Source organism: Eubalaena glacialis, chromosome 6 (genome assembly GCF_028564815.1).
Source record: "Eubalaena glacialis isolate mEubGla1 chromosome 6, mEubGla1.1.hap2.+ XY, whole genome shotgun sequence".
NCBI lineage: Eukaryota > Metazoa > Chordata > Mammalia > Artiodactyla > Balaenidae > Eubalaena > Eubalaena glacialis.
Genome location: NC_083721.1, coordinates 76487747 through 76503267, shown reverse-complemented (window position 1 = coordinate 76503267; position 15521 = coordinate 76487747).

Here is a 15521-nt window from a genome sequence, read left to right as displayed (position 1 = left end):
CTAATTCTGGAAAAGCATAGACCTTCTTCTCTATGGAGGAATAATCAGTAAAAGCACAGAATCTGGGCAAAATTAAAGCTGTAATTCAAAGGAAATGGACCACGCAGAAGAGTAAGAATTGCTCTCCACCTAAAACAGATGGATTGGAAGAAGTAAATACATTTAAAAACTGTTTCACTCATGTTCTCAACACAGTTCAAAATGGTGCTCTATCTGTAAAACTAATATGAAATGGATACTGCTAAACACTGCATTTCTAAAGTATTAAGGCAAATACAAGAATATTTTCTCTTGATTTCAAATATAACTTGGTGTGGCATAGAGTTCACAGGATATATTTTCCCTTACCAACTCTGTTGACATTGTCCCAGAAGGTTAATATCCTTGATATACGAAACATTCATGAAAACAAGTAATTTATTTGGGGGAGTGGGGATGAACCTAGGGGACAGAAGTAAGGAATTGAGCAGATTCAAATATGGGAGGAGAAAAAGCCAATACATTGGTGTGTTGAGTTGGCCACCACCATTGGGAACTGAGGTTCAGTCCCACTGGGATGTGCTCGGCAGTAGAAAGAATGTTCAAAATCATCTCCCCAAGGATGGTCAGGGAGAGGCATCTACTCATTGTCTGCCATATCCCATTGGTTGAAAGTTGTCCCAGGGCTGCTAATTCCCCAGCACTTCTGAGCTAGGTAGGCCTGCTTGCGGAGTGGAGTTCCCCAGTCCACACTGGGAGAAGTCCTAGGGACAGGAGCACAGCAGGCATTGAGTGCCAACTAAGTGAGTCACCTGCCTGGAAATGCCACGTCTGGAATCAGGGTGAGACTGAGAGGCATTTGGCAAATAAAAGATGAAATTATACGAGAAAAATGCACCTGAAAAGTGTTCACCTTCACTACTACTCAAAGCAGTGCAAATCACTGCAACAATGAATATCTTTTCCTCTTATAAACTTAAAGTGATTTTTAAAATAATTCTTAATGTTTTAAAGATCTAGTGAGAGGGGAAACTCCCCGCCGCCCTGCTTGCCTCACTGCTAATAGAAATACATTTTATAAACTTTCTAGGACCAAATTAATGTTATAGACTTTTATGGGCTAAATTGTGTTCTCCCCAAATTCCTGTATTGAAGCCCTAACCCCCAGTACCTCAAAATGTGACTATATTAATGTGACTATATTTGGAGGTAGGTCTTTAAAAAATGATTAGACTAAAATGAGGCCATGAGGATGGGCCCTAATCCAATCTGACTGGTGTCCTTATAAGAAGCAGAAATTTGGACACACAAAGAGACACACAGAGGAAAGATCATGTGAGGACACAGCGAGAAGGTAGCCATCTGCAAACAAGGAGGAAACTACAGAAGAAACTAAGCCTACTGACACCTTGATTTTGGACTTCCAGCCTCCAGAACTGTGAGAAAACAAATTTCTATTGTTTAAGCCACCCAGTCTGTGGTATTTATGGCAGCCCTAGAGAATAAATACATAGATCATGAATTTTAAAAATATCTTCATACACTGTGGTCACTACAGGTACTTCCTTTCAATATCCATTTTCCCCTCCATCCTTATTAATAGAACTCAGGTTTTTTGTTTGTTTTTGTTTGTTTGTTTGGTTCTTTGGAGAGTACAGCAATCTGCCCATCACTTGGCCCATGATTGGTCTCAGCCAATTGTTAAAATCCTATTCCTTGTTTTCCCAGCATCCCTTGCAAGCAGGGTTGACCACATGACCAGGTTCTGGCCAATGAGACCAATAGAAAGTCTTCAGTGGGGGTTCTGAGGAAGCTTTTTCTTTCTTGATAGAAGGCAGATGGAGGTGGTCTACGTACGTCTCACTCCCTCTCCTGCTTTCTGCCTCAGACAAAAATGTGATGTGGTACATGTCTTTGCAAAGCTCCAGCCTTACATCTACTAGTTTGGCAATTCCAGTGCACCAGAGGGCCTTTCATCCAATGGTTTTCAACATGTGCCCTTGGAGTCAATCTCACCGGCCTCGCTTAGGTAACATGCAAGCAACTGAACCAAGCATGAAGACCAGAGGGATGAAATACTCTGATGGACCAGATCTGAACTATGCTCTGACTCCTGGAGTGTGGGGCTGATATCAGCCTTATCCAAACCACATGAATTAAATCTGGGGGAGAGGTAGTCACCCAAAGGGAAATCAGGGTGCTATACCCAAAGTTGGAGGAAGGGATGCTGATCAGACAAAAAAACACCTGATATCCCCTACACCTGACTATCTTCTACTTGTTCTTCAATTGTCAGCTTGGGTACTACTTCCACTATGAAGTTTTCCTGGCCATCCCCATACCATCAAAATTTTCCATACCATCCTGTACTTTCTCTATCACAGCACTTTTAGATTTTATTGTAATATCCTATTTGCTTCTTTTTATTCCTCATTAGACTACAAATTCTATTAAGGCAGGGAACTTGAATCTTATTCACCATTGCATGTCCAGTGTCTGCCAGAGTGCCTAGCACATAAACACACTTGATAAATATTTGCTGAATAAATGAAAGAATGAATGAATGAAAATGCAAATCAGGGGAGACAAGTATAATTGAAAATGCTTTTCAGCACATGAACATAATAGGTACTATAGAGGGAATAGGTACCTTAGTCTTCTCCTACCGTGCCCATACCCTTGTTAACTTTGCTCCCTCGAGGGAGAAAGAGTGGATCCATTGGTCAGAATCTAGAACATTCATTGGGCTACATTTATCAATATACCTTAAAGATTAGCAACTCTGACTGTTGCCCTCTCTTCATTTTGCTGATATAAACAGGGTCTGCATCTTTGATACAGACCTAACCAGGTTTCTTTCTTCTTTCGCATCCTCTTGAAATCTGCACCTGAATGGTAAGTTATGGTAGGGCTTGCTTTGCATATCTCTCTCCCTGAAAGTACATACTGATCTCAGAATTTAAAGGGAAGGTAAAGAATCAGACACCCCATTCTTATCTCAAAGTAGAACCCACGTTATACCAGAAACTAACACAACATTGTAAATCAACAATACTTCAATAAGATAAATTAAAAAAAAAAAAGTAGAACCCAAGTACTCTAGCAGAGCTTACAAGAAGGCCTTGAATTGGGAGTTACGGAGCTCTCACACACCTGTTAGGAAAGCAATATTTTTTTTTCCATCTGCTAATGTTCTTTGAATCTAGTTTCCTCTTTGGGAAACCGTACAGGTAGAAGTGGTCATGACAAAATGGGTTTTGGGTGGTTCTTCATTTGGGGCTGTCATGAGCATTACAAATACCACCCTAACCTCACACTGGTCCCTAAGAGATACCAGCTCACACAGTACTGTCCATTTCATCACACAACCCCTCAAAGCAGCATGAATGAGACTCTTCACTGAGCAGAAAAGTCTCAACCAGATGGGTTTACCCTGGAAAAGAGATTGCCTAATTCTTACAGGGCTCTAGGTAGTCTTGGTTTTGTACAATTGGTGCCCAGTATAGTATTTTTCATAAGAACTGTGACCATACTCCCATTAAAATACAGAGAACAAGGTGGGAATCAGCCTTCACAGATATAGCAGATATAATTTTTTTTGTATTTTTAATATTTTGAACATGATTTTTGGTACAGCCTTAGTGAAACTTCATTAAGCAACTCCTGAGTACAGATTCATGGCACCGAAAAATTTTAAGCGCCTAATAGCCATCAATTGAGTAATTCAACAAATATTTACTGAGAACTTACAATGTACTATGGCCTTTGCTAAAAAACTAATAAGATATAAAATATTGCTGTAATGTTGCAAAATAGGTAAACCATGATGCTGAGAAATAAAATATTGCCTGCCGTATCAGCAAACAAAAGATGTCGCAGTCATCAACGATTGCAGCCACACCAGTGGTGAGCCTCGAGGGAGTTCAGGATGGAAATAAGGAATGCCTGCCATCTAGCAGCCATCAGACTGCAGCCACCACCACCGGTGCAACCTGAGGAAACTCAGGATGAGAAAACACAGGATACAAGCCCCAGATAGCTGAGGTGCATATCAAAGGAATGATTTCAGTGAGCCCAGACTCTTGCATCTTCCCATACGTAGAAAAGCGCTAAATTCCTTAATATATGGTTTTCTTTTATTAACAGTAGCCTTTTGTTCTGACTACCTGGTGTTTCAAAAACTCCTGTATCTCCTGGCTTCCCCCATTTCCTCTACGGAACAGTTTTCTCAGCGTTTATCTGAGAGGCTGTCTCCCGGGCTTGAAGTCCTAAGAATGTGAGCCGAATAAAACATAACTCTCAGTTTTCAGGTTGTGCATTTTTTTTTTCAGTCGACAATCCTTGGAAGAACTATTATTGAGGTAGAGGAGAAAGACACTTAAATAGTTACAATATGATGTGATTCTGGGAAATACACTAAAATTTGCCTCTGTCAGGATCACCTTGCCTTATAAAATCCTGCAAATCCTTTAAGGCCAACTCAAATCCTGCTTCCCCCAAGAATAGTTAAGTGCTCTCTTCAGCCAAAATAAATATTTCTTTCATCTCTCTTTTCCTCCAGTGTATGTATTAGCTAATATTCATGTTTGTATCTCTTTCTTCCATTTGATTTTATATTCTTAAAGGACAGAAGCTGTACATTAGCCATCTTTGTATTCTCCAATTTGGCCAGGACAGTCATTTTCACATAGTAAACACTGAATGTTTGTTGAACTGAAATAAACTTTATTACATTAATCAGATTCATTCTCATGGAGTTTGTAAATACACGGTTCCTGTGTTTTAGAACAGAAAGGGTAATAGGTGCAACGTATTTCTAGTTAATAGTCTCAATTTTGGTGAGAAATTATTTGCCTGGACTCTAAAAAGAGTATATGAGGGTTTTAATTATGATATTATAAGTGTATATTGTTTCCATTGAAAATAAGGGAAATATAAAGATTTTTAGACATTTGTTGTCACTTGAAATTTCAAAAAAGAAATTTAGAAAAAGAATGGATTATTCTGCAGTGCATGAAGTTGAATCAAATTATTCTCTAGTGGTAGTAAAATATTTCTACCAATTATTTATTATTTATCGTATTTGGGAAAGTTTAGATGGGGATTACAGTGGAGGAAAGCAGGAATGTCAGATATAGGAGTTGAGATTATGAGAAATGAAGTTCGAGAGTTGGGGGGGTGGGTGGTGAGAGCCTGCAGAGAGACTTGAATGAGAGCAAGAATTTAGCCCTAGATAGAATACTTAACGGGGCCATTGTAACTTCTTCGTGAAAGGACTAGCTGACTGCTGTGATGGCCCTTTAATCTTAGCTTTCTGGGCCTTCATTTAAAATGAGGTTTAGCTTGAGACAGTCCCATGAAGGAATCTAAAAGTTTTTTAAAAAAAAAATCGAATTCAACCATTTAAAAAAAATTAAAATGGTAAAAGTATGTTTGGAGGAAACAAATGAGCTATAAAATGGATTAGAAGGAGAGATCTTGGAGGCAGGAAGTTCAGTTAGGAGCAGCTGCTTTTGTTTCAGTAAGAGAAGGTGAAAGCAGAGATTGGGGTAGAAGGAAGGAGAAGGGACAGGAAGTGAGAATCAGAAGCAGCTAAGCTGCTCCAGTTGCCAGTATGTCCCTTTACCTCTGCAAGCCTTTTCATTTACCAATGATTCATTCTGTTGTAAGTTTTCTTTGGACTTCATTTTCCGTTTGTTATTACTGATTATAATAATAAAGCACCGATTTAGCACCCTCACCATATGTTAAGGCCTTGAAAACAAATGTAAAGGACAAAGATGTTTCTTCTTTGAAAAATTCTTTGTGATTTTAATTTTTCAGGCACTCAGGAAATATATCTGAAAGGGTGGGTGATTGAGATAATTTAGTAGTATTGTTTTCCGGCATGCTCCCTTGGATATTGAGCATACTTTGACTTGGAGTGTGCTATTCAGAGTACTGAGGTGTAAAAGATTTCTTCAGTACTTTGCAATAGTTTCCACACAATGGTGAAAAACATGTTCACTTGTGCCCAAGCCAGAGGCTTTTAATCTATCGCTCAGAAAAGCAAACTTATGATATAAAATAGTAGCTGAGGAACTGGCTCTTACCTTCTAATGAAAGAGAGGCAATAGAAGCTGAAATTTCCTTGCAATATTTTGTAAATTTCACTTTTTAGTACCAAATGGAGTTAACTTGCTAGAAATGTCTAAACTGAAGTTCATTTGAGGTAACATTTTGGGGTTTATTTTATTTTATTCCCCTCCGTAGTCTTCAGAAAAAAAGATATTGGAATATATGAATAAAAGAAGAATATTCAAAACAAAAATAAAAACCAACCAGCTGCATTCAATTTTGGAATTAGGATTTTCAAAAAGACAAGCTGTTAAATTCTAGTTGCTCTTCTAGTATATGTTGAGAAATGGAGTTTCTGGTTATTAAATCCAGAGCTGAAATTATTTTCAAATAATTATTGTTCTACTCTTCACAGGTCACTGAAAACAGGCTTGAAGACTAACATTTTCTGAGTGCAGAAAGTAAAATGATAATATTCAATAAAACATGACCTTGAGAAGTATCTAAATAGAAGAGATTTGTTTGCAATTGAGAATTCCTTTTCTTACACTGATACAGAGCAGGACCCTGTGGGGTTCCTGGGCACACAAGCCTTTCTGTGTCCCCATTGCTTGATTACAGGAAATAGGCTTCATTCAGCCTCCATGATCTTCCCTGAGTTCCAATGGGCAGGTTCAAACAGATGTTAATTAGGGAAGGGAGGGGATGCGGAGACAAGGGGAGGAAGAGTCAAAAGAAATGATAGTGCAGCCTTGGGGCAGGGTCCTGGTTCCCCATCAAGGGATACACATAACAATATCTTTGAGATGTTTTGCAGATACTGAAACCCCTACCAGGTGGGAGAAATTAACTGCGTGCTGCCTACAAGCACTAGACCCCAGACTGGTTGGAACCAGAAGGCTGATGATGTTGACCCCACTTACCTCACTACCAACCAGTCAGAAGAATGTCCACAAGCTGATCACACTGTCTTTGAACCATTGCTATAAAAGTTCTCACTAGCTCCTCCAGGTCCAGATACACTGTGGGCATTAGCCTGCTGTGGCCCCCTTTGCCTGGCAAAGCAATAAAGTTATTCTTTTCTACTTCACCCAAAACTCTGTCTCCGAGAATTAATTTAGTGTCAGGGTACAGAGGCTGGATTCAGCTTCAACACCAAAAATTTTCCTCCAGCAGATAGCCTTTGCCTGGGTTCGTGGAATATCCTTCTGCCATTTTCCATAAGTTGCTAGTGAGTCAACTGAAGCACACAAACTATGTTGTGACAGAATCGTGTTACTTAAAATATAAATTAGGCAAATTGTAGACTTGGGCATTTCAACATCCCGCAGTTCATTGCTAGCTCATCCTTATTTCTTCTTCATTTCAAAGCCAGCATTCTTTTTTTTTCTTCCACTGAGATCTGGGCTTAATTTGGATTACAATTAAAATTAAAATTGTCCTGGAATTCATGGGAATTGGCTTTCTTAGAATCAGCTCTTAAAAATCTAACAGTATGTTACTTTTTCAGTGATGAACAGTCCCAGGTCCTTTTCCCTTTGGCTTACATCCAGTCTTTTCCTTTTTCCAAATCTGTTATTTCTCTAAAAATGGCCAACATTTTAATAAACTTTTCAATAATTCTCTTGCCATCTCTTCTAATCCCACATACTGAAAATTCACATTTTCTCTAAAAGGACTGACTGACTTATTTCATTTTGATGATTTTGTTATGTTCCTTAGAAACCAAAGGAACATAAATTTTTAAAAAAAATTTTTTTTATTATTATTTTTAATTAATTAATTAATTTATTTTTGGCTGTGTTGGGTCTTCGTTTCTGTGCGAGGGCTTTCTCTAGTTGTGGCAAGCGGGGGCCACTCTTCATCACGGTGCGCGGGCCTCTCACTGTCGCGGCCTCTCTTGTTGCGGAGCACAGGCTCCAGACGCGCAGGCTCAGTAGTTGTGGCTCACGGGCCTAGTTGCTCCGCGGCACGTGGGACCTTCCCAGACCAGGGCTCGAACCCGTGTCCCCTGCATTAGCAGGCAGATTCTCAACCACTGCGCCACCAGGGAAGCCCCCAAACATAAATTTTAACATCTTAAATTTCACAGTTTTTTTTCTATTTTATTTATTTATTTATTTATTATTGGGGTATTACAATGTTGTGTTAGTTTCTACTGTACAGAAAGGTGAAGTAGAGTTCCCTGTGCTATACAGCAGGTTCTCATTAGTTATCTATTTTATAAATATTAGTATATATATGTTAGTCCCAATCTCCCAATTCACCCTACTCTCCCTTTCCCCCCTTGGAAGGTGAACTTTACTTCTACAGCTCAATTTGATCTCCCTTTGCATTGCACAACCTATTGAAAAGCAGACAAACCATCCAGCCCCTCTTGTAGATTTCCAAGTCAGTCTAGGTTAAGTTATTGTCAATTCAAGTTTTTCTCTCCTCTCCACCTCCTTCAGGGATGGTGTTGGACTTGTGCAGATGCACATTGTGGGGACGGGCAGGAGTAGCAAAGGTAAGCTCGTGGTCCCTGACAACATCTCCAGGGTGTCTGCTACTAACATATTTTGTCGGTTGTCTGGGTCTTGCATGGTGACTGCTGTGGGGAGAAGAGAATGTGGCTGCCATCCTTGACTGTGCCAGGAGTGACACTTAAAGGGTTTCAGCTCCACAGTTTCCAGCCAGGGACTGAAACATCACACCCTTTTTTTTTTTTTTTTAACATCTTTATTGGAGTATAATTGCTTTACAGTGGTGTGTTAGTTTCTGCTTTATAACAAAGTGAATCAGCTATACATATACATATATCCCTATATCTCTTCCCTCTTGCATCTCCCTCCCTCCCACCCTCCCTAACCCACCCCTCTAGGTGGTCACAAAGCACCGAGCTGATCTCCCTGTGCTATGTGGCTGCTTCCCACTAGCTATCTATTTTACATTTGGTAGTGTATATATGTCCATGCCACTCTTTCACTTTCTCCCAGCTTACCCTTCCCCCTCCCCGTGTCCTCAAGTCCATTCTCTAGTAGGTCTGCATCTCTATTCCTGTCTTGCCCCTAGGTTCACACCCTTTTCAATCTAAGTTTCCTCACTTCTTTTAAGGAAAATTTGGGCAGGTAATGGATCTCGCCTTCAGTAAATTTCCATATTCCATTTATGGGCATGAAAATTTTGAATCTCTTTCTCACAATATGTGAGTTACCAAAAAATAAAACAAAATCAGGAAGGGGCTATCTTCAGGCCTCTCCTATCTATCTTCATTATTCTGTCACTTAATTTTCTCTCCCAAAGCTGAGGTGTGCAGGGACTATTGCCAGGAAGGAAATTGTTCTGAAAACCCTCAGCTGGAAGCTGGTTCTGGGATTCCCCAAATTTCAAGAGTATTCACCCCTGTGTCACCTACCCATTATTTTTAATTCCCAATTATTTAAACACCTAACCCTCTTCTCAGCTCTCTGCTACAAGAGATTTTTTTTTTATAAATAAGGTGAGGAAAAGTGAGAAAAAAAATTGGTTCAGCTGGATGGTAGCTATTTTCAAATTCTCCACCTTACACCTAAATCCTTGACTGTTTTCAAAAAACCCTTCCTCCCAAATTTGATGTCTTTGTTCATTAGTCTTGACATCTTTTTCTCAACCTTCAAAGGGATCCACATGCTTCAGGGTTCAAACGAGAGGGGTCATGGAGGAGAAATGAATGCTGATTAGTGTAATCAAAATTTATACTCTGGCCCCAGCTGATGTTTATGATGGAACCCAGTAAGATTATTGGTGGAGATCCTGGTCGTAACAAAGGAGTGCCATAGGATTCAGCTAAATGTCTAAGAAGGTAAATACTTCTCTAGATGGATGATGAGTTTTGGCTACACTTGGGTCTAACTAGGAGAAAATAAGTATTGTTTTTTGGAGCTCAATTGTGTCTCATAGTTTAAAATGTTAACACAGTGGAAGTTGTTGATCAGAGAATTGACATCATTTTGTATAGACTGTCAGAGCAGACTCTACCTACAGAATAGCAGACTATTTGCATGAGAGGACATCATAAATTCACTTGGTACTAATAGCGTGAGAAAACTCCTTTCAGAAGAGAGATTGTGCACACCCGAGGGAAGAGATGGCAATGCAAACATCCATCAAGTAAGGAAAGGGTGTTTAGAAAATCAATCATCCTACTCCATCTATCATACCATCAGAAAGTGCTGTGTTAATCCATTTACCACCCTTGAGCATGAGGCCAAAGACAAAGTGCAGAAGTACTCCTTGGGGAGAGCTTTCAACAAAACTTCTGTATAGGCGAATGTGGACAGTGGGGATTTCCCCCATGTCACATCCAAAGAATATTGAGCACAACTTACATACCAACATGCAGCGGCAGGTAGTTTTTCAAATATGAGTCATTTCTTAATTATTTGGCCTAGGGAGCTTTTTTTTTCTTTTCTCACAGCACAAGTTCTGAGTTGCGAATACATGCTGAAGCTTCATCCCTGCTTTTTCATGGCATGTGAACTTGATAGTTTCCTAAGGGTTAAAAACAAAATAAGCTCTTACTTCTCTGAATGCTACTGTAGTTTATTAGCTCTCAAGATATAAAGGAAATGATGTTAATTAGATATGCTGCAATAATTACAGAAAATCTTCAAAATATTATTTTCTAGCTTTTAAAATTGCCTCAAAGAAGAAAAGCAAATGCCAAGTGCTTATTTTGCTATTAAATGTTATCAGTTTCAATATTAGTACCTTGATAATGAAAATAATTCCTTCCATTTTTACAGTGCTTTTTTTCTTTTTTAATAACATCTTCATTGGAGTATAATTGCTTCACAATGGTGTGTTAGTTTCTGCCCCACAACAAAGTGAATCAGCTCTACATACACACACATCTCCACATCTCCTCCTCCCTGGGTCTCCCCCCCACCCTCCCCATCCCACCCCTCCAGGCGGTCACAAAGTACTGAGCCAATCTCCCCGTGCTACGCGGCTGCCCCCCACCACCCATCCACTTTGCATTTGGCAATATATATAACTCCATGCCACGCTCTCACTTTGTCCCAGCTTACCCTTACCCTCACTCCCCGTGTCCCCAAGTCTACTCTCCATGTCTGCATCTTTATTCCTGTCCTGCCCCTAGGTTCTTCAGAACCTTTTTTTTTTTTTTTTACATTCCATATATATGTGTTAGCATACAGTATTTATTTTTCTATTTCTGACTTACTTCACTCTGTATGACAGTCTCTAGGTCCATCCATCTCACTACAAATAACTCAATTTCATTTCTTTTTATGGCTGAGTAATATTCCATTGTATATATGTGCCACATCTTCTTTATCCATTCATCTGTCGATGGACACTTAGGTTGCTTCCATGTCCTGGTTACTGTAAATAGAGCTGCAATGAACATTGTGGTACATGACTCTTTTTGAATTATGGTTTTCTCAGGGTATATGCCCAGTAGTGGGAATGCTGGGTCATATGGTAGTTCTATTTTTAGGTTTCTAAGGAACCTCCATACTGTTCTCCATAGTGGCTGTATCAATTTACATTCCCACCAACAATGCAAGAGGGTTCCCTTTTCCCCACACCCTCTCCAGCATTGATTGTAGACTTTTGATGATGGCCATTGTGACCTGTGAGGTGATACCTCATTGTAGTTTTGATTTGCATTTCTCTAATGATTAGTGATGTTGAACATCCTATCATGTGTTTGTTGGCAATCTGTATATCTTCTTTGGAGAAATGTCTTTTTAGATCCTCTGCCCATTTTTGCATTGGGTTGTTTGTTTTTTTGATATTAAACTGCATGGGCTGCTTGTATATTTTGAAGATTAATCCTTTGTCCATTGCTTCGTTTGCAAATATTTTCTCCCATTCTGAGGGTTGTCTTTTCGTCTGGTTTATGGTTTCCTTTGTTGTGCAAAAGCTTTGAAGTTTCATTAAGTCCCATTTGTTTATTTTTGTTTTTATTTCCATTTCTCTAGGAGGTGGGTCAAAAAGGACCTTGCTGTGATATATGTCAGAGTGTTCTGCCTATGTTTTCCTCTAAGAGTTTTATAGTGTCTGGCCTTACATTTAGGTCTTTTATCCATTTTGAGTTTATTTTTGTGTATGGTGTTAGGAAGTGTTCTAATTTCATTCTTTTACATGTAGCTGTCCAATTTTCCCAGCACCACTTATTGAAGAGGCTATCTTTTCTCCATTGTATAGTCTTGCCTCCTTTATCAAAGATAAGGTGACCATATGTGCGTGGGTTTATCTCAGGGCTTTCTATCCTGTTCCATTGATCTATATTTCTGTTTTTGTGCCAGTACCATACTGTCTTGATTACTGTAGCTTTGTAGTATAGTCTGAAGTCAGGGAGCCTGATTCCTCCAGCTCCGTTTTTCTTTCTCAAGATTGCTTTCGCTATTCATGGCCTTTTGTGTTTCCATACAAATTGTGAATTTTTTTGTTCTAGTTCTGCAAAAAATGCCATTGGTAATTTGATAGGGATTGCATTGAATCTTTGGATTGCTTTGGGTAGTATAGTCATTTTCACAATGTTGGTTCTTCCAATCCAAGAACATGGTATATCTCTCCACCTGTTTGTATCATCTTTAATTTCTTTCATCAGTGTCTTATAGTTTTCTGCATACAGATCTTTTGTCTCCTTAGGTAGGTTTATTCCTAGGTATTTTATTCTTTTTGTTGCAGTGGTAAATGGGAGTGTTTCCTTAATTTCACTTTCAGATTTTTCATCATTAGTGTATAGGAATGCAAGAGATTTCTGTGCATTAATTTTATATCCTGCTACTTTACCAAATTCATTGATTAGCTCTAGTAGTTTTCTGGTAGCATCTTTAGGATTCTCTATGTATAGTATCATGTCATATGCAAACAGTGACAGCTTTACTTCTTCTTTTCTGATTTGGATTCCTTTTATTTCTTTTTATTCTCTGATTGCTGTGGCTAAAACTCCCAAAACTATGTTGAATAATAGTGGTGAGAGTGGACAGCCTTGTCTTGTCCCTGATCTTAGAGGAAATGGCTTCAGATTTTCACCATTGAGAACGATGTTGGCTGTGGGTTTGTCCTCTATGGTCTTTATTATGTTGAGGTAAGTTCCCTCTATGCCTACTTTCTGGAGTGTTTTTATCATAAATGGGTGTTGAATTCTGTCGAAAGCTTTTTCTGCATCTATTGAGATGATCATATGGCTTTTCTCCTTCAACTTGTTAATATGGTTTATCACATTGATTGATTTGCGTATATTGAAGAATCCTTGCATTCCTGGGATAAACCCCACTTGATCATGGTGTATGATCCTTTTAATGTGCTGTTGGATTCTGTTTGTTAGTATTTTGTTGAGGATTTTTGCATCTATGTTCATCAGTGATATTGGCCTATAGTTTCCTTTCTTTGTGACATCTTTATCTGGTTTTGGTATCAGGGTGATGGTGGCCTCATAGAATGAGCTTGGGAGTGTTCTTCCCTCTGCTGTATTTTGGAAGAGTTTGAGAAGGATAGGTGTTAGTGTTAGCTCTTCTCTAAATGTTTGATGGAATTCGCCTGTGAAGCCACCTGGTCCTGGGCTTTTGTTGGTTGGAAGATTTTAAATCACAGTCTCAATTTCAGTGCTTGTGATTCGTCTGTTTATATTTTCTATTTCTTCCTTGTTCAGTCTCAGAAGGTTGTGCTTTTCTAAGAATTTGTCCATTTCATCCAGGTTGTCCATTTTATTGGCATATAGTTGCTTTTAGTAATCTCTCATGACCCTTTGTATATCTGCAGTGTCAGTTGTTACTTCTCCTTTTTCATTTCTAATTCTATTGATTTGAGTCTTCTCCCTTTTTTAATTGATGTGTCTCGCTAATGGTTTATCAATTTTGTTTATCTTCTCAAAGAACCAGCTTTTAGTTTTGTTGATTTTTGCTATTGTTTCCTTCCTTTCTTTTTCATTTATTTCTGATCTTATCTTTATGATTTCTTTCCTTCTGCTAACCTTGGGGTTTTTTTGTTCTTCTTGCTCTAATTGCTTTAGGTGTAAGGTTAGGTTATTTATTTGAGGTGTTTCTTGTTTCTTGAGGTAGGCTTGTATTGCTATAAACTTCCCTCTTAGAACTGCATTTGCTGCATCCCATAGGTTTTGGGTTATTGTGTTTTCATTGTCATTTGTTTCTAGGTATTTTTTGATTTCCTCTATGATTTCTTCAGTGATCTCTTGGTTATTAAGTAGTGTGTTGTTTAGCCTCCATGTGTTTGTATTTCTTACAGATTTTTTCCTGTAATTGATATGTAGTCTCATAGCGTTGTGGTCAGAAAAGATACTTGATACGATTTCAATTTTCTTAAATTTAGCAAGGTTTGATATTTGACACAAGATATGATCTATCCTGGAGAATGTTCCATGAGCGCTGGAGAAGAAAGTGTATTCTCTTGTTTTTGGATGGAATGTCCTATAAATATCATATAAGTCCATCTTGTTTAGTATGTCATTTAAAGCTTGTGTTTCCTTATTTATTTTCATTTTGGATGATCTGTCTGTTGGTGAAAGTGGGGTGTTAAAGTCCCCTTCTATGATTGTGTTACTGTTGATTTCCCCTTTTATGGTGTTAGCATTTGCCTTATGTATTGAGGTGTTCCTATGTTGGGTGCATCAATATTTACAATTGTTATATCTTCTCTTGGATTGATCCCTTGATCATTACGTAGTGTCCTTCTTTGTCTCTTGTAATAGTTTTTATTTTAAAGTCTGTTTTGTCTGATGTGAGAATTGCTACTCCAGCTTTCTTTTGATTTCCATTTGCATGGAATATCTTTTTCCATCCCCTCACTTTCAGTCTGTATATGTCCCTAGGTCTGAAGTGGGTCTCTTGTAGACAGCATATATACGGGTCTTGTTTTTGTATCCATTCAGGCAGTGTATGTCTTTTGGTGGGAGCATTTAATCCATTTATGTTTAAGGTAATTATCGATATGTATGTTCCTATTACTATTTTCTGAATTGTTTTGTGTTTATTATTGTAGGTCTTTTCCTTCTCTCATATTTGTTGCCTAGAGAAGTTCCTTTAGCATCTGTTGTAGAGCTGGTTTGATGGTCCTGAATTCTCTTAGCTTTTGCTTGTCTGTAAAGGTTTTGATTTCTCCATCGAATCTGAATGAGATCCTTGCCAGTTAGAATAATCTTGGTTGCAGGTTCTTCCCTTTCATCACTTTAAATATGTCCTGCCACTCCCTTCTGGCTTGCAGAGTTTCTGCTGAAAGATCAGCTGTTAACCTTATGGGGATTCCCTTGTGTGTTATTTGTTGCTTTTCCTTTGCTGCTTTTAATATTTTTCCTTTGTATTTAATTTTTGATAGTTTGATTAATATGTGTCTTGGTGCGTTTCTCCTTGGATTTATCCTGTATGGGACTCTCTGTGCTTCCTGGACTTGATTGACTATTTCCTTTCCCATATTAGGGAAGTTTTCAACTCTAATCTCTTCAAATATTTTCTCAATCCCTTTTTTTTCTCTTCTTC